This window comes from Staurois parvus, unplaced genomic scaffold, assembly GCF_062004578.1.
Source record: "Staurois parvus isolate SC_StPar_1 unplaced genomic scaffold, SC_StPar_1.0 ptg000361l, whole genome shotgun sequence".
NCBI classification, from domain to species: Eukaryota; Metazoa; Chordata; class Amphibia; order Anura; family Ranidae; genus Staurois; species Staurois parvus.
In genome coordinates this window covers 16,144,411-16,168,796 of record NW_028318157.1, presented here as the reverse complement: position 1 = coordinate 16,168,796, position 24,386 = coordinate 16,144,411, and the positions used below count along the sequence as shown (strand labels likewise).

The 24,386-nt window shown below is 37.7% G+C and overlaps 1 long non-coding RNA gene across 1 annotated transcript in view; it reads right to left on the bottom strand.

Annotated features, from left to right (window-relative positions):
* The window catches only part of LOC149456520 (uncharacterized), a 98,314-nt gene extending 74,441 nt beyond the window's left edge, over nt 1-23,873 (bottom strand). Inside the window, exon 1 of the long non-coding RNA XR_016313866.1 lies at nt 23,745-23,873. This is a non-coding gene — a long non-coding RNA (uncharacterized LOC149456520). The remainder of the gene's footprint in view (nt 1-23,744) is intronic.
* Nucleotides 23,874-24,386: the final 513 nt, after the last annotated feature.

The following is a 24,386-nucleotide window of genomic DNA, read 5'->3' as shown; positions in this document are numbered from 1 at the left end:
CAGCTGGTCGGTGTTATTTAAAAAACAAATATAAGTTTAACGATAGACTGTACACACAATTTAATACTGAAATATTTAAACAAAACCTATTCTCCTGTTTTACTATAAAATAAGTTGTAGAACATCATGGATTGCACGTAATTTACAATTTAAATTTCTTTTGTCCGGAAAAGCAAAATGAGCTGTTTTTCTCTATAAATGATTGCAGATTGCACCCCCTTTAGAATTGTCGCCTCAAAGTCCCTAATTAGTTTAGAATAACACCTTCATTAGTATTAATTTAAAAAAAAATAACACATTGACCACACCATCAGAAATCTAATTTCACATTATAAGCTCTTATAGAGTTAATAATAATATCTAAGGCTTACTAATTTAGGGTTCTAAAGGGCTTTATAGGATAAATAATGAAATTATATTCTGTGTTAATTGACAGTATAAAAGCACAAATGAGCTTTTTCCTTTGGAAAGGCATAACAGTTTCTAAATAAAGCATGCGAGCCTTGGAAAAGAGGTTTCAGGCGAATGAATAGTCATTACTACCTTCAATGATGTGGGTCTTTTGATCAGAAAGAAATTAGCTCCACAGAACAGACAATGCAAGCCTGTCCTGGAAGAGGGAGAAAATTAGACAGCCAGGCTTACTTTGCACCTATGTCTATAAGCTATAGAGTGCTCTGCTTTTCAATTACAGCTGTTCACTTGTAGAGGGCTTGGAAGACATGTGACTGATGGGAACTCTCATGCACTGAGCTTTCAATAGAGCACAGACATTTTGCACACGTGTATATATGTGTATATGTGGTATGTAATCTCATTCCCTTTGTCTATACAAAATAATTTAGAGGTGAATAAAATAATCTATAAAAATATATTTATAAAAGTATTTTTTTTTAATATTTGTTATCCAGTCATGTTTCATAGCAAAGAATAGGGTATCTCTATTTTATTTTATTTATGTGCTTGTGGTTAAAACAGTAAGAAACTGCCTTGTGATGATAGTGTGCAGGAGAGAGAGCTCAGTGCTCCAGGTCTGCTGTGGTCTACAAGCCCCCTGCAGTGCTCGAGTCATAAAAAGCTGTTCAACAATTGGAGTTAGTTTTGTAATTATATCCCCTAAATGACACCCCTCTCTCCAAGGTGTTACCTCATACCCACCTGTCTATGATCCTACTGGATTCATGCTGTGCATCCCCCACACAGTTGTTGCTGGAATATCTCCCTGGAACTACTGTCTTCTCTACATGTCAAATCCTAATTATTCCTATGGAAAAGCAGTCTATCGTTGGGTTGCATGAATGATGGTCCATAGCAATAATTGGATTTAGTGTGCATAAGACACTGTGGGACCAACTAGAGAAGCTTCCAATGGCCGCTTTCGATCTGCCAGGGCCAAGACAATAGGGAGTCATTTCAAGAACCAAAATACAGTTATCCTTTTTATGCCCTAAGATATGCAGTATTAGCAAAGCATAAAGGTGTCAAAATAAAATGGAATTGTGTGCTTCAATGTAATTTGAAGCTCATGATAAAAATCTCTGGACCTCACAGTCTAAGGTAGAGGAAGATGGGTTTACCACTCTGGACCTGCATACACTGTAGCTGGTGAGAAAAAACTCAGCTCCAGCCAAAATTTTCAACTAGTTTTAGATAAAGGTTGGGAGGATGAGAACCTCTGCCAGGTTTTAAACCCTCGGTAGGCTTTTCTTTTGAGAGGATTTCTTCTTACTTCCTGTCTGACATCTATCATCTGGTCAAGAGGAGAGGATAAATCTTCCTAACAGAGATACAGTTGGCAATAAAAATCTGACAGAGGTTTTAACCTCAGCACTAGAAAAACAAAAATTACATTGCAGTCTGTGCCCCTGTTAGAGAGATTCCCCCATCTTCCATTTTGTTGGACAGTCATCACATAGACAGAAAATAAGGGGAATCTCGTATATGTGGACAAATACAGCAACAAAAGTTTGATAGCATTGCTTCTTTGATTCAAAGTCATCTTGCCCCACTTGCTCTTTGAGCCCTCATTGACGTTTATGGGCTTGTTACCTGTAGAATTTGCTTGGAGAAGTCTGTGAAACCTTACAGTGTCAGCATGGCCACAGTGGTGAGGAAGATTCTGGCCTCAGTATGGTGTAGTTTATAATAGGAGGGCGAAGCAGGCTGGGTGCCCTTTGTACTTTGTTTAAAAGTGAATTTAGAGTAAAAATTGACAATTCAAACTGATTACGTAAGAAAAAAAATGTAGATGTAGAGATAATCTTTAGAGAGAACTGTGGGTGACATTTACTAAAACTGGAACACTCAGCATCTGGTGCAGCTGTGCATGGTAGTCAATCGGTTTCTAACTTCAGCTTGTTCCGTTAAGTTTTGGCAATAAAACCTGGAAGCTGATTGGATTCTATGCAGAGCTGCATCAGATTTTGCACTCTCCAGTTTTAGTAAAAAAACCCCTATGTGTCAGAATGTTCACTTGAATCCAGTGGCGGACTGACAACTCATGGGGCCCCCAGGCAATAAGGGATCATGGGGAACGTGTCCTCGCCCACACCCAAAAAAGCCTATGAAAAAGTCAATGAAAGGTACCAGGGGCATCTCACGGGGCCCCCTACTGACCCTGGGCCCTCGGGCAGTGCCCGAGTGCTCGAATGGTCAGTCCCTTCCTGCTTGAATCCGAGATATAGGCAACATAATTTGAATTTGAATCATATTTTGATCTGTACAAAGGCTGAGCTTCACCCCTACTCCCTCTCACGTCCTAAGTCTCCCTATTGGTCAGTAAGGTTGCTATCATAGTAAAGGCCAATAAGGAGAATTGAAAGGAAGAAGGGTGATATATATCTCAAACGCAACTTGTGCAGTTACATTTCTAATTCAAATACAAATGCAGCCTTTTTCTGTGGGTGTACTAATTGTTTTAACATATAGTTTTCTCTGAAAGCAACCTCTGCTAATACATTTCTCAGCAAACCCTGAGTTTGAACTAGTCAAGTTTGTTACAATAAAAAAAGAAGAGGAGAAATATGGTGAAAGTTCCCTACCTGATGAAGTACTCCAAATATATCACTTTCTTGGTATTATATATTTAACTAAAATGTTTATTTTATTTTTTTTAATTTCTCTTTGATAGGACTATGAGGCTAATTTACTAAATGAGTTAAGAATCTTCACATAATAAATGACATGAATATTCACTCCAATTATCCAAACGTGAAAAAAAATCTGTTTACTTATTTAATCTTTACATGATTGGATAAAGTGAATGTTCTCAAAATTTACTGCGTGAAGATTCTCAACACCTTTAGTAAATCAGCTAAAACATTCCAATAAACCACACACTATCTCAATACATATGGTACAACATTTATCCAAGCCTATGTTGCTTTGATAGATTTTTAATGTATTTTAAACATTCTTAAACTACAAAATCTAGATAAAAAAGAAAAAAAAGTCACCACAATGCGTACTGACTTTTGTCCCTTGACAGCACCCAAGGGCAGATGACATTGGGAGGGACACCATAACAACCTGTTGCAGCATAAAACGACCTTTCAAGACAAACCAGAAACCTGTGGCGTCACGGTTACAGATACCTTTATGCTGCGCAGATGTGACATTTATGTCATGACTAGAATAGATCAATATTAAAAAGTAACCACAATATCATGTAAAGAAGTCTTTAAAATGCACATGGGTAACACCTGTGGGCATGGACCATGTTCATATTTCCAAAATATTGAATGACAAGATGGTCGGCAGGTCGTTAAAATGTCACAAGACACCTTTGCATGACATTGACAGGAGACATCAAACTGGAAGGAAAAGGTTCCAAGCTCTGGGCTTTGAGTAGGTTGCTTAATTATTTGTTATCCGATAGGGTTTCCTTCTATTACATTACATTTCATTTGAAATTAACAATCTATTGAAGCCAAGTTTCTCTTTGTTGCGAAGACCCAAAGAAAACAAGCTAGGAAAATATTAACACCACTCCTTAGTAGAAATAGGACCATGCTGTTATAAAAGTTGTATATGTGACAAATATTAGTCCAATTGTCTATAGAAAGAGATTTTATATGTAGGAACAGGTTTGAAACAAATATGTCTCTCTGTTTCTATAATAAAGGGAATGTGTAGTCTTTTTAATGTTTTTATAGATGTAGATCGAAAAGAGGTCGACTAAATGTACATAATCTTGTCAATGAGTGTTTACGTTCAACTTTTGCAGGCTTTGCTTCTGCTCTTCTATATAAACACAATAATGAATAAATTATAATTTATTTATTTATTTCAGGTACTTATATAGCGCCATCAATTTACGCAGCGCTTTACATATATATTAAACATTCACATCAGTTTCTAACCCTCAAGGGGTGTACAATCTATGGACCCTAACACACATTAATACATATACATACTAGGGTCAATTTAGACAGATAATCTGATGGTGTAAATCTTTTATGATCACGTGTTTACAATTTTCCATTTTTGCAAATTTTCATTCAGAATAGGATGCATGTACAACATTCAATTTGAAAAACATGCTGTTCTTCTAAATATGAAAGACCAGCACTTGCATATTGTGGACAGCCTGTGTACTAATCAATAAAGACAGTCCCCTTTCTGCTGGAGAGAGAATCCTTTTAGTCATTCAGGACTATTTTTAGTATAACAGCTCTAGAAAACGATACATGGAGATGTCCTGCTGCTGATTTTTTGTGTGCTACAACTGAAAGTAGCATTTAGCCCTGGACATATTAATAATATATTATTATATTATTATACAGGATTTATATAGCGCCAACAGTTTGCTCAGCGCTTACTTTTAATTTTATAAAGCCTGCATTATTTAATTGTAGTTATTTGCTATCACCACATTTTACTCAAATATACGTGAGGTCCATGAACCCCTGTTCAACTTCAAACACTGAACAAATAAAAGGCAGTCTACTCATTTATTACAGGTACTTATATAGCTCCGTCAATTTATGCAGCACTTTACAGTAACCTCAGTCCCTAACCCTCAAGGGGTGTACAATCTAAGGTCCCTAACATACATTCATACATACACATACTAGGGCCAATTCAGACAGGATACAATTAACCTACCAGCATGTCTTTGGAGTGTGGGAGCAAATTGGAGTACCTGGAGGAAACCCACGCAGGCACAGGGAGAACATGCAAACTCCAGGCCGGAGGTACCATGGTTGGGATTTGAACCAACGACCCTAGCACTGCCAGGCGGAAGTGCTAACCATTTAGCCATTGTGCTGCCATTACATCGAGTTCAGGGATAGTTATTAATCAGCAAAGTCAGTACAGCTATTTTCATCCAAGCCAGGGAGTACTTGGGCCTGTTAGCTGCACTGACAGCCTCTTCAGCTATACACTTGCTCTCTGTTAAGTCTATTAACTTGATCTCTGTCTCTCTACATCTCTGCACATACACTGTCTTTTTTTTTTTTTTTTTTTTATTAAACTACTTGTGGTTTCCTCCAGGACAGAAAACCTGGAGCTGACTGTGCATTGTGGTGGGCAAGTAACCTACCCTTTCACTTGCCAGACTCCAGCATCCTCCCTCTAAAGGGATCAGGACTCCATGTTTTCAGCAGTAGCTGAGAGAGTATATTAATAGTTTCATGTACTTAGTTGTAATGTCCTCTCTGCAGCCCTTTTCTCTAGGACACCACTATACTCGCCTCCTGGGGTGTCCAGTGTGTGCAGGCTTCTTCATAGCTGCAGACTTCTGCATTTGTTTGTAGTGAGTATTTCTATCTCACTTATTTGTTCTGGTACCAAATAAATTTTATTGCTGCAGAAAGTTACATGCATTATAAGTGCAAAAAATAATAACAAGGGAGTTGAGTTGAGTCGTTGCAGAGTCATCCAGAAAAAGCAAAAAGTTAACATAAAGGAGAGATAATCACATGGCTCAATTATAGGGCCAAGTAATAGATAAAGTGGTGGCAATGTAATGGGAGAGGGTGAAGTGCATAGAAAAATTAGTTTTTGTAAACAGGAAGCAAGATTGTAAGAAGGTAAGAGTGAAGAAGAGAAAAGTAGGGAGGGTAGTAAACGATATGTGGAAGAAGGTGTACCACAGAGGTCACTCAAGAAAGCCCTCAAAAAGAGAGTTAAATTGAAGAGGGCTCCCCTAAATTTAAAGTTGTGACAAGCTCTCAGTGAACTGTGAGAAAGGTTGGTATTCCAACCAGGGAGGCCATATCGAAAGAAACTTGTCATGTTTGACTTCTAGGACTGTGGTCAATTTTTTGTTTACAAATGTGCCCTGAAGTTTCAATTTCACTTCCTCAAAATTGAGGGATAGCGATTTCCAAGCGTGTGCAATAAATTGGTTTGTAGCTATGAAAATATGAGCAATTAAACTATGACTATGCCATGAGACATCTTTTATTGGAATGTGGAGAAGAGCTTTCCATGTTTTTTTTCAGATTAGCCTGAGTTATTGAGTTAATCATGGCATATACTCTTATCCATAAGTATCGTAACATTAGACAAGTCCACCAGCTGTGGAGCATGCCACCCTCTGCCCTGGGAAACATTTAGCTGTTTGTACCAGCATGAAGCACCTGTGTGGAGCACTTTATATGAATTCTCCAGTGCTTTTGTGTTTCTAGAGTTTCCAAATGTCATCTGCCAAATTTCTGCCCAGTCTTCCGACAGAAGGGTGTCATCAAGTTCCTTTCCCAGCGGATGTAGTAAAGGGGAGCACTGTCAAAGGTATTACCTGGGATCCAGGTGTATATTAAAGATAAAACACTTTTGGTAGTTGGGATATTTATGCATTGATTGGTTGCAAGTAGTGACAATCACCACTCTGTGCTCAGTATGGACCTGAGAACTGAGCGATCAGCGGTCTTTGATTGCTCAGTTCTCAGTGCAGAGCAGAAGGGGGCCAGATGCAGCATAGAATTGATGCTGCATCCAACTAGGTGAGTATGAATGTTTATTTTATTGAAATCCCGTACTTCTCTTTTAAGGGTAGGGAAAAAAAATCAGTTTATCATTTTACCACCATCTGCTGGAAAATAAACTGCAACTTCCTTACAGTCCAGATAGGTCTGTCATTTGTTTGTCAGTGAAGGTCTGTCAGTTCCACACTTGGATTATATGCTATAGTATGAAATTTTTTAAGGCCTCTTACACACTCTTCTGATCTATGTGCATCACCTCAATATGAAGGTGGTTTAATGTTTCCATTTCAGAAGATCTGATTTCAGATGCACAGAATCCTGCTATTGCATGTCACAAGGTTGAAAATTATCAGTATTAGCTGAGTATCTTCTCAGCTAAAAGTGATAGATTTGTAATTAAGAGCCATAGGTTAAAGACATATGAATAACCTTTATAGAGTAACTGTGCATAGGAGTCCTAACAATTATATAATAAAATAAAATTTAAATTATTTACTGGCTACCAAACAACAATGTTAAATATTTGCTGGCTGGGGTTGTAAAAAGGAGGGAGGGCTTAGAATTTATCCCACGCCCTAAGATTTTATTTTACTTATTTACTTCTGGCAAGCAAGCTGAATACATAAGGTAAGTTAATTCTCTGCACTGTTGCTCTTCCTAGCAACTTCTGTCTATGGTACTGGTCCCCTGTAATGTACTGATTATGAAAACAACTCTCCTGTTGCCTGTCCTTGATTTGGACATACTATATGTTAGAATTAGTTTTACTATTGTCCCAACTGACATTGTCATGTGTCACAGAGAGTGGTCACTGTGGTGCCCCCATCAAAGTTGACTTTTTGTTTGTTAAAAGGCAACTTCAGACAATCCCTATTTTTTAGTTTCCAGTGGAATGGGAATGTGTCATAACTTTTAATTGCTGTATGTTTCAAGATTTACTTTCAATTCTTGTTTCAGTGAAACCAGGACAATATAAGAGGGTTCTGGTGTCAATGGGACAACAAGGCACATAGATCCATAAAAACCTTTCAGACTTTTGAATTCTTCCACTCTCTTTAAAAAAAAAAAATGTACTTTTGTTGCAGTCTCTATCCCCAGTGGAGATATTCCATCATTTGCTATCTTTGTAACATAATATCACTCAAATAACAACAACAACAACAATAATAATAATATAATAATATAAAAAAGAAACTATAATATCAATAATAAAAAAAATTGCAAGGGTACATCTATCCAATTAGGTCACAGATAGCAATAATGATTGACAGGTGTTTTAACCCTTCCCTTTAAAAAAGGTTTGATTGGGCTGGACTTTACTGCAGTGCTGAAAAAAAAATGGAGAATGGAGGAGCGGCCAAACGAACATAAAATTACCCTTTTTTTTGCTAAACTTTATTATATCACATGACAACTACTTAATTCCCTACAAGAAAACAACCCTGCTAAGAATATTAACATAAATGCCAATTTTGTCATCAGCCAAGCTTTATTTACTTCTCCATAAATCAAGGACTCTACGGGGTATATTTACTAAAACTGGAGCACTCATAATCTGGTGCAGCTGTGCTTGGTAGCCAATCAGCTTCTAACTTCAGCTTGTTCAGTTAAGCTTTGACAATAAAACCTGGAAGCTAATTGGTATCTATGCAGAACTGCACCAGATTTTGCACTCCAGTTTTAGTAAATAAATGAACCCCAATGTGAGTAGCACACAAACACATTCACACATTAGGATGTTTGGCATTCGCCAGACATAACAGATTGCCAATCAGGGCCTAACCTCATTTTATGCACATATACCATGAAAACAGGTTATTGTATGCTTTTATCTACAGTATGTCTCTGAGTTTACTTTGAAATACCCTATTACTCTGTTGACCTAGAAATACAAACATATTCACATATTCGGCAGTTCCTGATCTGGATCAAAGAGACATCATCAGCTGAGGTAAACAATGACAACTCGCTAGTCCACTGTAAAAGAAGAGGCAACTATTTTTTTGCGCTAATCACCACTTGGTGAGTTGTAGTCGGTGAGCAATGATTTAAATTACACGCATGTAATCACTCTACCATAAAAAAACATGTCTTGACAGATAGTTTGTTTGCTTTAATAGTTCAAAACCAAAACCATTTCTGTCTGAATCTTCTCTCATCCTAGATGTTTAATTAAGCACTGTGAGACTTGTCACTACTGATATGCTTCTTTCCAGTACATTAAACACCCTAATCCTTTACATTCCTTTTCTGTCTTCATTGCCAAGTCAAAAATCTATCCCTTAATACCATATCCCACTTCCTGTTTGAGCGCTGTCTACAGAATGAATTGGTAATAACAGGATTTATTACGCTTCTTCATCATTGCCAATTACATGTCAAAAAACATAGTGCATTTCAAAGCTTGGAAATTATTTCATTAGAGAGTTGTAGGAAGAGGAAGAAGGATATGCACTACCCTGCAAATGGGATAATTGTGATTCTGGGAACCGAGCTTCCTGGATCTGACAGAGCCCACCTGCCTAAGGTTGTGCTGAAACCTTCTAGGAAATGTTTTACTTCCGGGAAGACCTAGGTATGAATACTTAAAAATTACTAGTCGTACAGTGCCCCTTACTGTACTATATAAATCCAAAGATCCAAAGTTTATTATGCCTATATTTTGCCTTCCCTGGTTTCTCCTTTACTCCCTCAATGTCATGCTAATGAAATTTTTAAACAAAACATTTTTTTGTTTTTATTTTATAGCTTATTTTAGACCCAGTGAAATTATCACTTTGTCCCTGTGCTTCTCTATGTAAAGCCTTGCATCACCAAGTGCAATACAAAGTGTTGGATGCAGTGGTGTAAAGCATGCCGCCACTGCACTCCAGAGCAGTGGAGACATGTTCTCTGGAGTTACGAATCACGCTTCTCTGTCTGGTAATCTGATGGACGTGTTTGGGTTTTGCAGTTGCCAGGAGAACGGTACTTGCCTGACTGCATTGTCTCAAGTGTAAAGTTTTGCTGGAGGGTGGATTATGTTGTGGGGTTGCTTTTCAGGGGACAGGCTTGGCCCCTTTGTTCCAGTGAGAGGAACTCTTATGACGTCAGCATACCAAGACATTTTGGACAATATCATGCTCCCAACTTTGTGGGAACAGTTTTGGGATGGCCCCTTCCTGTTTCACCATTACTGTGCACCAGTTGTGACCTTAACCCGATAGAACACCTTTGGGATTGTCAGGAAAGGACTCACCGCTGGTGGTACTGGGGCTCACCTGCTGTGTGGGCTGCAGTACCGGTGCTTGCCAGCGGGTGTGTCAGGAAAGGACTCACCGCTGGTGGTGCTGGGGCTCACCTGCTGTGTGGGCTGCAGTACCGGTGCTTGCCAGTGGGTGCTTTCAGCAGCCAGGATCTCACTCCTGCAATCAAGCCATCACCTGAGGCTGATTTCGGGAGGTGTATTTAAGCAGTACCAGGCCTGCAATCAGTGCCTTGGTGTTTTCCCATGTGCCCTGTTGTCCTGATCCTGTATCCTGTCTTCTGCTTGCTTGACTCTGACTCTGCTAGAACTCTGCCTGCACCGACCCCGGCTATCCCTGACCATTCTCCTGCCTGCTCCTGTTGTACCTTATCTGCCTGATTGTTCCTGACCCGGCCTGCCTGACCACTCCACCTCTCCAGCCCTGACTACACTTGTACATATTAATAGTATTTAAGGTTTGGTTTTTGTTTGCGCTGTGTTTGTATATTTGTGCGGCTCTTAATAAATTATATTATTATTTCATCATTTCTGAAGCCTGCTGTTCCCTGTGTCAGTCCACACATCTCTGGTCATACCTGGATCCCTGACAGGGATGAATTAGAGCAGAGACTGTGAGCCAGGCCTTCTCATCTGACATCAGTACCTGACCTCACAAATGCGTTTCTGGAAGGATGATCAAACATTCCCATAGACACACTCCTAAACCTTGTGGACAGCCTTCCCAGAAGAGTTGAATCTGTTATAACTGCAAAGGGTGGGCCAACTCAATATTGAACCCTATGGACTAAGACTGGGATGCTATTAAAGTTCATGTGCATGTAAAGGCAGGCTTCCCAATACTTTTGGCAATAAAGAGTATACAGTATGTGTATATAAACTAATTGACACTCCACGAGGTGAGATCTTGCATGGTGCACCAGAACTAGGGAGACTGATAGTTGTTTTGTGTTTCTTCCATTTGCGAATGATTGCACCAACTGTTGTCACCTTCTCACCAAGCTGCTGGGCGATAGTTTGGTAGCCCAGTCCAGCCTTGTGTAGGTCTACAATCTTGTCCCTGACATCCTTGGACAACTCTTTGGTCTTTGCCATGGTGGTAAGTTTGGAATCTGATTGTTTGATTGCTCATGTGGACAGGTGTCTCTTATACATGTAACAAAATGAGATTAGCAGCACTCCCTTTAAGAGACTGCTTCTAATCTCAGCTTATTACCTATATGAAAGACACCTAGTAGCCAGAAATCCTGCTGAATGATAGGGGATCAAATACTTATTTCTCTCATGAACATGCAAATCAGTGCATAATTTGTTAGACATGCATTTTTTTTGTTGCTATTCCATCTCTCAGGGTTACAATATACCTACCATTCGATTTTTAGACTGATAATTTCTTCGTGAGTGGGCAAACATTCAAAATCAGCAGGGGATCAAATACTTATTTCCTTCACTGTATATATATACAAATTGGGTGAGGTGTACGGCACCAAAGTTCAAAGGATTGCTACACATGAAATATTTATTCAATTGAAGAAAATACAAGAATATATCAGAAGTATTCCATGATAATAGGGCTCTGGGCTATGACTGGACACAGCTGATCAGCCAGTCCCAGCCATGAATCACTGGCCAGGACTTGCTACTACACAGTTGGTGGCAGCAGGGGGTGGGAGCATGATCGAGCCCTAAATTGGGAAGCAAGCAGCAACGTACCAGTACATTGCTTTGCCTGCATGGGCCACCTGTTTGCAGTATGTTGCGGGCCAGAGGTCCTTAAGTGGTTACAGAAACAACCTCTCCTGCGCTCTATGACCCAGAGCAAGGGTGCGTGTATGGAAACAGAACTTGAGAAAATGTGACCACCAATGCATAGAAGGTTGTGCGGCTCTAAACAAGGCTGGGGAAGCCCGACCAGTACTGCAAAGTGAAACAAAAAGAAAGCGTACCAAACTTGCGCAATGAAGTAAATCAAGCATATAGGTCAGCAAAGGAACTTTAGGAATGCAGAACCAGTGCAAATCACATCACAAGGGTAGACCTTTAAAGTAAGGTTGATGCATATCGAAGGGGGTCCCTTTTTCATCAGAGCTCAAAGGAACTTTAGGAGTGTAGAACCAGTGTGAATCACATCACAAGGGTAGACTCTCAAAGTAATACTGACGAGTTTCGAAGGGGGTCCCTTCTTCATCAGAGCTCTGATGAAGAAGGGACCCCCTTCAAAACGCGTCAGCCTTACTTTGAGAGTCTACCCTTGTGATGTGATTCACACTGGTTCTACACTCCTAAAGTTCCTTTGAGGACCTATATGCTTGATTTACTTCGTTGTTTGTAAGTATTATTCTCAATTTCATAAAATCACAGTTTACTGAGGTGATGCACAAGGTTGGTGTGCTTTCTTTTTGTTTCACTTTGCAGTCCTTAAGTGGTTATACAGACCTATAGATCTGATATCCCTCAGAAAAAAAGGGCAGAAAAAGAAAACAAGGATTTATCCCTAAGAAAGAAATGTTGGTCAGACTGCAGCCCAAATATCCCCTGTAGAAAGGATTGAATAGAAAACATGAAGATGTGTTAATATACCAGAAAAGCATGTTGCCCCAAGGGACCAAAGTCAGGAAACCAGTAGGAATAGCACATACAAAATGGGGGCATCATAGCCCTGAAGAAGAATATCAGTTCCACAAAATCATAGATTGTTGGATGCTGTTAAGCATGCAACAGTACAGTATATAACAAATAAGTTAATAATATAATAAATTTAAATTAATTTGATGAATTGTCTATAATAACTTGGCATTATCTATTCAAGATACTACCTATGAAATGCTGTTTTTATTTCTTATATAAAAACGTGTTCACGTCTATCTATCTATCTATCTATCTATCTATCTATCTATCTATCTATCTTTGTATGTATTCTTTTGAACTGTCCTTTCTTTTTGATAAATGTTGACATTTCAATCCCTACTGTTTATTGTTTTCTTGTATACCATATTGGCAGTGAAGTCAAAGTAAGTAATTTCAGTACAGGAAAGGAGAGTGTACAATTTTACAAGTCTGTGTAAATAGAACTTGCTCTTAAAACCTAAAATATCAAAACATGAAAGCAGCTTGGATATTCAACAGGCAATAACTTCAATAACAACAAACAAATTGCAGTGCTATTTATACAAGCATGTTAATAGCAAAAAGAGATTAATAATAAATGCACATAAGTGGCAGCAAAGTCCATATGGGATCCACATATCCAGGCAGAAGCTGGTGCATAAAGAAAAAAGCCAGATCCAGAAAGAAGACCATCACCTTCAACCCAAAAGAATTGGACTCTTACCAGGAGGTTTGACTGACCAAAGGATTGGCCAAAATATGCAGTAAAGTATATCCAACTGATACAGCACAAGGTCCTCCGGGCATACCCCTCCTGGTATAATCACAGACACTTCTCAAGGTCATATATACTTTGAGTAGCAAACTTTGCTCATTCCACTAGCCACCCAGACCACAGGTTCTTCAATACAGACAGCTTTACTCTAACACACACAGGTCCTCAGGCCTTACCTGTCTCTTGCAGACAATCATGCTCTGGCTGCCCCATGCAGCCTTTTCTGACTCCTGGACAAGAGACTTGTAGGTCCTCCTCCAGGAGTCAGAAAAGGCTGCATGAGGCAGCCAGAGCATGACAGACATGAAAGTAGAGGGTTTGAGAAGGTACTTATCATGCCTTTCAAGTACTGCTAGTAAATTCCATGATGTGCTGTATTAGGAAAAAGATCCTAATGTTCATAAAAGCAGGCTTTATGGAGGATAAAATGATTAATTAGTGCTCCCAGTAGTGGACAAAATCGGACCAAAGACACAACAGCTCCTGTCAGGTGAACACTTCAGCAACTTTAAGAAGAATTGGTGTCTGGAGTTATTCTTGGACTATTGTAAGATTCTGGAGGGCTCTTTAACTTCATTCACCAGAGTTATGGTCAACTATAGTCATGCATCTGGTATGTATGTACAGTATGTATTAGAGATAAGTGAATCTGCCAAACGGGTTTAGGAATCTTGCTTTAAATCCATGAAATATAAACATAGAATACAATCCAATTGGAGTCTACAGGGGTCAAATATTGATAATAAAAATTCTGGCCATTTGCAAAGATAATAGGCATGATATTGTCAAAAAGGGCACGGGGAGCATTTAACAAAGCAAAAAAAAATATTCAAAGTTTCAGGAGAGAGTTCTTTTAATGTAACTTCTGGTGTGACATGGGAAAAACACTAATGCTTTAAACTACAAGTGTGGGTGATGCTTTTAAACTGTATGCGGTGTTACAGAACAATAAAATGTTCATGTACAGTATCAGCAACACTGTATTTTGTCTTTGCATATTTAGTTGATTTTCTAACTTTTACCCTGCCATACATGGATCAAAAGTGGTAGCAGGACTTAATTGATCACCTTGCTGCTACCTGAATCTGGTATTTAACTGTGCAAGTGAGGTTCTGAGCTGTTCAAGGTTTGCTGTTTAAAGTGTATTGCTTTTAGGTACATAATTTACTAAAAGGACATAGATCAACACAAGGAGTAGCAGATGAAGGCTAAGATTTGAAACTAATCTATAATAATATAGTGCAGGAACTGTGTTTGCTGTGAGTGGACTAAAATGGCTGTGAGTGGGCAGAAATGGTTATAAGAGGGCCGGGTGAAGCTTTCTCTGTAAGGTGTAGTGCCACAGTAAAAGCATAGTTAAAACACACACATAGCACACCCCAAGGGATAAGTTAATAGGGTTAAAACATACAGCATTATTGTAAATACTGTTGTAGCAGGGTTCTAAATTTTAAGCTATCTCCCAAAACTAGAGGTAACCATGTCTTCCCAGGTAATGTAGTTCAGTGGACATGCTGTACTATGTATGCATACTTTGAACAACTGATAGATGGCAAATACTATTGTGCAAGATGTGAGCAAGTTTGTTGTTTGGAAGCCCAGATCCTGGATCTAAAGTATCAGCTGGCAACACTGAGGACCTCACCCATCAGGTGCTGACTGGGGCCGGTATACGGAGGGATGGAGAGGTAGAGTCAGAGGTAGGTAAAGGGGTTACAGTTAGAAGACAGGAGGAAAAGATGGTAGAGGGTCAAGTTTAGAGAGGCTAATCCTAAATTGATACATTACAATAAATATGCCCAGTTGCATGATATTGGGGATATTAGTTCATGAGTAGCATTGCTGGACCAGATACTTCCTCTAGCATCCAGGAAATTACGTTACCTGTAAGGATGGGAACAGGTGTCTAGGCAAAGCTTGACAGATACTGGTGGTAGGGACTATTAGAAGACAGACAGAGTATGCTGTCTATCACGTGCTCAGGTTTGATACGTGATGGATCAGATAGACAAATTGTTAGGTGGGGCTGGGGAAGATTCAGCTGTCATGGTGCACATTGGTACAAACAAATAAAAAAGAGAAAGATGGAGCATCCTGAAAAAATTTTTGAGACCTAGGTACCAAGTAAAGGAAAAGAACCTCCAAGGTAGTACTTCCTGTGCTATGAGCCATACCAAGCCGGTAGTGAGAGCTTAGGTTTAAGGAGTTGAATATGTGTCTGAGAAACTGGTGCAAGAAGAGGGGTCTGGGTTCCTGGAGAATTGGCCTGACTTTTCAGTCATTTGCTGGCTCTACTGTTGGGACAGACTACATCTAAATATTGAGGGTGAAGCTCTGTTGGGTTGAAGGGCTGGAGGAGCTCTTAGACCAGGATCTGGCAGTGAGGAAAGAGAAAAAATGTATGCCATATGGAGATCAGGGGTCGGTATAGAAATGAGATATAGGTAGGGGTGGAAGAGTAGGGGGAGAAATGATAAAACTAGAAGGCATAAAAATTGCATCACCTCAGTCCAATACAAAAAGAGTAGTTAGAGTCAAGTTATAACTCAAAAATTTGTTATACTAGAAGTTAAAAAAGCTAATACAAAATTAAAGGGTATGTACATGTACGTACCCTCCGAAACAGAAGTCTGACAAACAAAATAGATGAATTAGAATGTCTGCTTTTTTTTTAAATATCACAAACCTGATTGGTCAAATGGAACTGCACACTCAGCAAATGCATGTAATTTCTTAAAATTATTGCAGGACAATTTCATTGAACAGATGGAGGAAGCCTCAATGAGGAAAAATGCTCTGTTGGGTTTATTCATTTCAATCAACACACAACTCACATCACAGATGTGCAAGTTAGAGAATTACAAGGAATACATAAAAAATGTGAAGGAGCAATCACACAATCCAACACAATCCTACAGAGAGTAAAACAAAACCATTAAAAAAAAAAACATCAATAATGAAAAGGTTATGAAAGAACAGATATGCCCCGTAACAGAAGTTGGTCACGAATGACAGCAGCAAGGCAGTTTTATTAAACAATTATTTTCTCTTCAGTTTCTACAGAGGAGAAAAATGGATTTGATAGTCATAACAGTAATACTAATGATATTTCAGTGAGGGTACCTCTGTGACTGACAGAAAGCCAGGTGCAAAAAAGACTAGTGAACCTTAGTGTGAACAAATCAGCAGGTTCAGATGGCTTACACTCTCGAGTCCTTAGGGAACTTAGTTTCATTATAGCCAAGCTGCTTCTTCTGATTTTAAAGATACCTTACTGAATGGAATGGTATCAATTGACTGGCATAGAGTAAATGTCAGTCAGTCTAACAACAATAACATGTAAAGGTATTTAAGGGAATGAAGAGGGACTATAACAAGCTGTCTGTAATAAAAGTATCATAGGTGACATCCAACATGGATTTATGAAAGATAATTCTTGTCACATCAACCTGTTTTCCATCTATGAGGAAGTAAGTGAGAAATTGGATGGTGGAAGTCCAGTGGATGTAGTTTTCTGGATTTTGCTAAAGCATTTGATACTGTACCTCATAAATGTTTTATCTATAACATAACATCTGTTGATGACATTGTATGTACATGAATAATAAACAGGTAGCATGAATAGGTGCAGAGAGTAGTGATAAATGACTCTAAATGGTATAAAGCTGTGAGTGGTGTGCTCTAGAGTTCTGTCTTGGGGTCAGTGCTGCTCAGTTTGTTTAATAATGGCACAAAGATTAGACTTAAGAGCTCAACGTCAGTTTTTGTCAATGCAATTTATGCAGGGAAATGTATTTAGCACTGGATGTAGCATCATTTCAGAAAGAACGTATTAAACTATGGGGTTGGGGAGCTACATGATGAATGAGGTTCAATATCCAGAAATGTAAAGCTATACACTTGGGTACCATGAATACACATGCAAAATACACATTAGAAGGGGTTCCCTGAGAAGAATCAATGGGGGTGCTTGTAGATCACAGACTTAGCAATAGAATGTAATACCAAGCCACAGCTAACAAAGTTAAAAAAATACTGTCATGCAATAAAAAGTGCATACATTCAAGGTATTAACAAATAATTCTGCCTCTTTACAAAACATTGGTTCAGCCACTAATTGAATATGCAGTTCAGTGTTGGACACCAATCTTCGAGAAATACATTGTTTAATTAGAAAGAGTTCAGGGCAACAAAATTAATAAGTACTTCAGCTATGAGGATCGATGATGTAGATTACCTTTTATTCAGAATAGTTGCTTAAGAGGGATATAATTACATTGTACAAGAATATTAAAAGTGACTTTAGTAGCAGTAATGATCTGTTTACTTTAAGGTAGCTGAAGAGACACATGGCCATAATTTGAGTTTAACAGAAAGGAAGTTCAACCTTAGATTGCAGAAAGGGTTCTTAATTGTTAGAACAGTAAAAATGTGGAACCGCCTACCCCAGAAAGTGGTACTAGCTAAGAAAAATGTTTAGATGTTTTCATCAAGAAACAGAATATACAGGGCTATGTGAATTGTTAGAGAATAAAAACCACACACACCTAGGTTTAATTGGATGGACCTGTGACTTTTATAAACTATGTAACTACAGAGGAGGGACAGCTACAGAAATAACAGTTGCTGTGGGCACACACAATACAGTAGTACTAAAAAAGACTGTTGGGCCTTTAAATTGTAAGCATGGGAGGAAGAAATGTACACAAAAGCCTGTAGCCCACCATACTGCAATTCATAGTAATTTAACACAATATAGCATAGTACACTATTGTACTGCAACCAACTGTCCCTGCGCAAACTCTCAGATCTCTCTAAAATACTCTAACATGCATTGACAAATTGTTGCCTGTCACCCACCCTTTTTATAGTGAGAGGGCTGACACATAATCTGTTTCATAAAGTCCTGCAAAAAATGGTGGCCCTATATAAATCCTGTATAATAATATTATTAATAATAGCATTGCCCCCCATTATTAGCCCTTCTCAGGCAGGTGACATAAGTTTAAGGCCAGATGGTACATTATTACAAAGAATATGTCAAATTCCAGCATTAATTCACTGAGATTGTGAATCTCAGAACACAGGATTTGTCTAGAATCCATGGCCGCTCATACCCTGGATCTCATCCCTAGTAAGTATCTACTATCTGACTCTGGTTAAAACTTTGTTTTTGCATTCTGGGCTGTGAAAGTCTTTGAACCACTGTAAGGACATAGAAAATTACTTAATTAGGGTGTTCTGTCCCCTACATTATCAAGTCAGCAGCTTGGGGCAGTGTATGGGTTCTGGGTTGAGCTACAGTCAATGACCTAAAGTTGCCTATTTTGCCTATCAGAAATACCTTTGGCAGAAAATTACATGTCCTTTGACTGGTTAGACAGTGCCCACATATGTATTTATATTGTTTAGATAGTTTTGAATGTATTGTAGTAATTATAGAACTGCATCTCTATGTGGGGTTCATTCAGAAGGTCAGAGTTGAAGGTAGTTCTAAAGTCAAAAGTTTTTTTACCTTAATGCATTCTACTGTATGCACTAGTTAAAAAAAGTCCACTATCCCCCCCCCCTCCCAAACACTTACCTGAGTTCTCTATTGATCCATGTGCCCATCTGTAACTCTTCTCTCCCCTCGTCTTAGTCTCACAGGAGACTCAGGCAGCGGCATGAGCCATTGGCTCCTGCTGCTGTCAGTAAAATCCTGTGAGGAAGGAGTGAAGGTGGGGCTGAGCCTCACTGTGTAAGTCAATGGACACACACAGCCCAGCTCTGGAGCGCACTTGCTCGTATGCCCCATAGCACACAGCTTGCTATGGGGAGCACACCCAGAAGAGGAAGAGTGGAGAGCGCCAGCAGGGGATCCCAGAAAAGGATGTAAGCAACTACAGCAGGTAAGTATAAACCTTTTTGTTATTTTGATTGAAAAAATATTTGACTTTGCAACCACATTACGGTGCATAGCCAGGTCTAATTAGTTTCACTGTGTTGCCACTGGAACCTTCTGTGATCAACACATAATTACAGTTTGTAGCATCTAGAAGCCCACATTGTGTAGAGAAAATTGTGATGGTGCGCATTCTTGGCAAATGCCAAGATTGCAAGAAATAAGATACAAAAAACACCTGGCATATGACCATTAAGGTGAGTGACCCTTGAAAAAAAAACAATACATGAAATGCCTATATGGCCATTTTATATTTCTTCACTTTTTCAAAGGTGAATGACCTAAAAAAAGACACTTGAAATGCCTGTGAGATATGTTACTTTATGCTGCTTTGTCCAGCAAGTGCTCTGGTTTATTCGTAATTCTCTAAGGGGATGCAAATTGAAAAAGAGGCATAGCTGCTTGTTGGCTGACCTACTGGGAGTCTTGTGACTCATCTTGTCAGCCACTTAAGTTTTTCCCTTCTTTAGTTTATCTGATAGTTTTAAAGTGACTCTTTCATGAGAAAGTACAGGACTGCTGTTGCTGATCCCCTCCAGTCTAAAAACTTTTTGAGTCAAAGGCCTAGATTATGCATGCTGTAAATGGGTCTCAGAAAAGAGTCAGAATCAGTGGTGTCCCTAGGTGGGTGCGGGCCGCACCAGGTGACACCTATAGCACCATCATAGGGGGGGGGGGGTGACACCAAAATGAAAAAACGTAATTTCGAAAGAGCAGAAATTATATCTCTGCAAGGCAGTGGCGCCAAATTCTGGATTGATTAGATGAAACTAATAATATGTGGGATTAAGGAACAGGAAGGAACTGTGCATGTATTGAATCTAACATCCAGACAACAAATCACAAAGAACGTAAATGCCCAAGTCATGTGATTATGTTGTTGGAGCCAATCAGCTTCAGTGAAGAACTTCAACCTCAAACAAGCTCGTGACCAGAATTGACATTTGTAGGATATAAGTAACAAGTTTTTACTAAAAAATGGCTTGTAGACGATTCTGTATGGTCTGGTAGACTCTGGTACAGGAAGACTCGGAGGAGGTCCATGGAGAAGTCTGGAGGGGTGACACCATAATTTTACCATGCTGGGTGACACCAACCCTAGTGATGCCACTGGTCAGAATGGCTTATCTCTATACTTGCACAGGTCTGTGACTCAGAACACTTTGACGCTAATGACTAACCATGACAGTCAGGCATCTAGCTTTTTTAGAAGAAATGTTCAGTAATGACATAATGACACCCTCCTTGAAAACATTAGCACACATTTTGCCTGTTGATCCTTCCCTCTGTCCCCTCTGATCTTGGTGTTTCAGGCAAGGGCCTAGTAGTGTTTTTATAGCAATTATAGCCCTGTTAACACTCAGGTAAACATGACAGATATTTTATATTTATATAGACATGGTCACAACGCAAAATACTTACCCTTTCACAGGCATGTGCCTGCCTGGGAGTGAAAGGTTCTTTGAAGTTTGATTACTACAGTTTATGCTTCATGAACCACTTTAAGACTCTTCTCCAAGATTGCAATATTGACAACTGATGCCCATGTATCAGAAAAGAGCTTACTAGCTACATTTCCCATAGTGATGCAAATTAATAACATTTCTTTAGCACTTGCCAAAAACAGCAGTCTTTCCAACAGACTAGGCACAACATTTCACATTAAATCAGCATGCAAATCATTTACCAGCAGATGCTGTTGACATGAACCCGATGTAATCTCTTTAACCTTATCCTGCAAGGCACGCACAAGTCATGACCATATAACTCAGATTAAATTAAATTTAATATGTTAGTAGGAAAACCACTGCCCTTCTTTAGTTTAAAAATGGTATTTAACATTAATAAATGGCAAAATGTGCACTTAAAAATGACTTGTTTTATTATAATCTCTTAAAGAAGGGGTTTTCCAGTTATAAGAAGAACATAGAATACCCTCTGACTAGTGGGCCTATGTAAAGAGACAAATATGACTCAGCTAAGACCCACCTAAATGTTTTAGTTAGTTTTTTTTTTGTATTCAATTATTTATAGATAGCCATTGATATTAAATTATAACAAATGTTACCCCAGATAATGGACCTATTAGTCCTGAAGGTAAAACATACAGTATTTTTTAAATTATTATGTCTCTCTGTCTCTCTTAGTTTGACACGTATCAAAACAGGGGTTCTTCAGCTCATAGTTTTCCAGATAACATAGGGTCAGATATTTTCAACATTAGTTTAGTAGTTATAAACCTTTGATTACTAGATTATTGTGTTTTTAATGTTTTCTGTTATTTTGTGAAGATAGCAATATATGTTCCAATGGATATCTGGTAGATTTTACAAATCTTGGTGATAAGATGTGGGATTAAACAGGTCAGGTGAACTCTCAATGTAAAAAGAATAAGACGAGGTCTGTAGATCAATAAATATACAAGATATGCCCATTTCTAGCATCACATGTCATTGAAGGATATTTGAAGAGATTCTTTGTAGGTATCATTATTCATTGCCTCCTTGAAGACAAGCAGAGATTGTAGTCATCATGTCTTCCCATATGTGGGCAGCCCTACAATTAAACCTTTACAATTCCATGCTCAGTCAAATAGATATTTGGTTGTGTGAGAGTGTGATAAAAAAAAGTTGTATACCCTTGTTTTTGCAGTTTTGATTGCATTGAGAAATATGGTAGAAAGTCTAACTTGGCTCAATTAGCTTCATATGTATTGCATTGATTTATTAATTTGTATTGATTTATTAAGTCACATACTGACAAGTTAAAATGTGCTTTCAGTTTTAAAATTTACCAAAAAACAAATATCAAACTTTTTTTTCTATTTAACACCAGCAAAAAAATATGGCGGAGCCTTCAATTTGATTAATAGAAAGAAGTTGTTATCTAACTCTGTCACCAATATTAATATACAAAGAAACCTTTTTAGCAAATTAAAAGCCAAACGGTAGCGTGGGTACGCATTGCTGTATAGACTAATTAAAGACCGGAACTTATTAGGTAAAAAAAGAAAAACTAACAAACAAGTCTAATTTCTTCAATTAATTTAGTAGGCTGCCCTAGTTAATCAAATGATAATATTTGTTGACAATGATAGATATCCATGTCGGTGTAGGTATGATGTAAAAGATAAAGGTCATATATTTTCACTCCACCAAAGGTCTTGCTGAAAGGACCTTAATTACACAATGTAGTGATGAAACATTAATTACATTCTGTCAAAAATAATTAGGTTCACGTTTAAAATGATTTAATTAAACATTTTACCTCTTTAGTAGGAAAACTAAACTTACTATCAAAGCATTGGCAGGAAAATTGATATTAGCCCCACTTTAACCTTGGCTACAATTTCATAAAGTGAGACAACATAACAAAGAACCCAAAGCCTTCAATTTCATGAGTTTTTATAAAGAATAATGCAAAACCTATATAATTTATGTATAAATATATAGTCAAAAGCATTCACTTTTTTTTTTGAGATTTTTATTTATTTTAATTTTTAAGTTAGTTTATAAAGGATCTCAATCAAAAAGGATTTTACTGTTGTTGAAAATTATATGTTACATAGTAGTTGTATGTATTTGTATGTTTTATATAGTAAATAGTATATAAAGATTTTACTGTTGTTGAAAATTATTTGTTATATAGTAATTATATGTTTTTGTATGTTTTATGATACTCATATATCCTCTGTTTTTTAAACGAGTTTATTGATATATTATAGGTGTTTGCTTTGTATCCAGTAATGGATTTAAATAAAGCTAGAAAATTAATTATTATGTTAATTTATGATATGCAAGAATTTTTAACAGTTAGCTAACAGGAGATATAAAAAAAATAAATGCATTCATTATTTTATAATGCTTATTTTCCTTTTCCTATAAAAGACAAGAACATTAGACGCACATAAAGTATAAATATTTTTGTTGCAAGAATGTTTGTATGGTAATATTTGCACATTTACATTTAAATATTTTCATTATGTAAATTTAAATGCTTATAGAAGTTATTTCATTGTTACATGAAATCAAATGTTATTCAGTTACATTTAATTAACAGTCTAAATAAATGTATTATTCCAGTATATTTGGTTTTCTTTCTTTAAAAAAAAAAACAAAAAAAGAAAAGAAAACAAAAAACCATAAACAAAATAAATGATAGATAAAAAAAAAAAAAAACAAGCTTCATGATCATTGTTGGGGATAAAATGCTACATGTTCACTTACTGAAGGCTGCACTTACCTTTATGCCCTGGTTAATAGAGGTCCTGGGAGGTTGGACAGTCAATGCTGCAGCTTTAACCTAATGAGAGAGATAGAATTTGTTCCATTATCAGTCACGCACATTCAAGCAGGATCCTGTGCAGCACAGTAGATATAACCATAAGCTCTGGGACCTTCTCATTGAGCTAAGATTGCTTCATACAAAAGTTGACAATACACTACTGAAAGCCATTGTTGATATTCAACATTTTTTAAATAGCTCAACAGAATAGACAATAAGGCCTGCAGGAAAACTTGGTCAGGATGGAATCTGAACTGGAGTCTGGATTTCAGAAAGAATACATTGATGGAATATTTGCAAAAAGTATAATATCACATTTACCACATTTTGGGAATTGCCATAATTAAAAAATTCTTTATGAAAATCTATACCAGTGACAATTTTTAGCAAGAGATACATTTTCAACTATTTTATTGATCATATTGTACATATAAAATATACATAAATACATCAGTTCTATTCTTAAGCTCATATTTTACTGCTGTTTCTTTGAATTTTTTTTTTAATTACAAAAAGGCTATTTTTTCCTAACAAAATAAGGTATACTATATTTCATTAGTATAGTATGGTATCATGTTTCCAGGAAGTCTGGCATTTTAA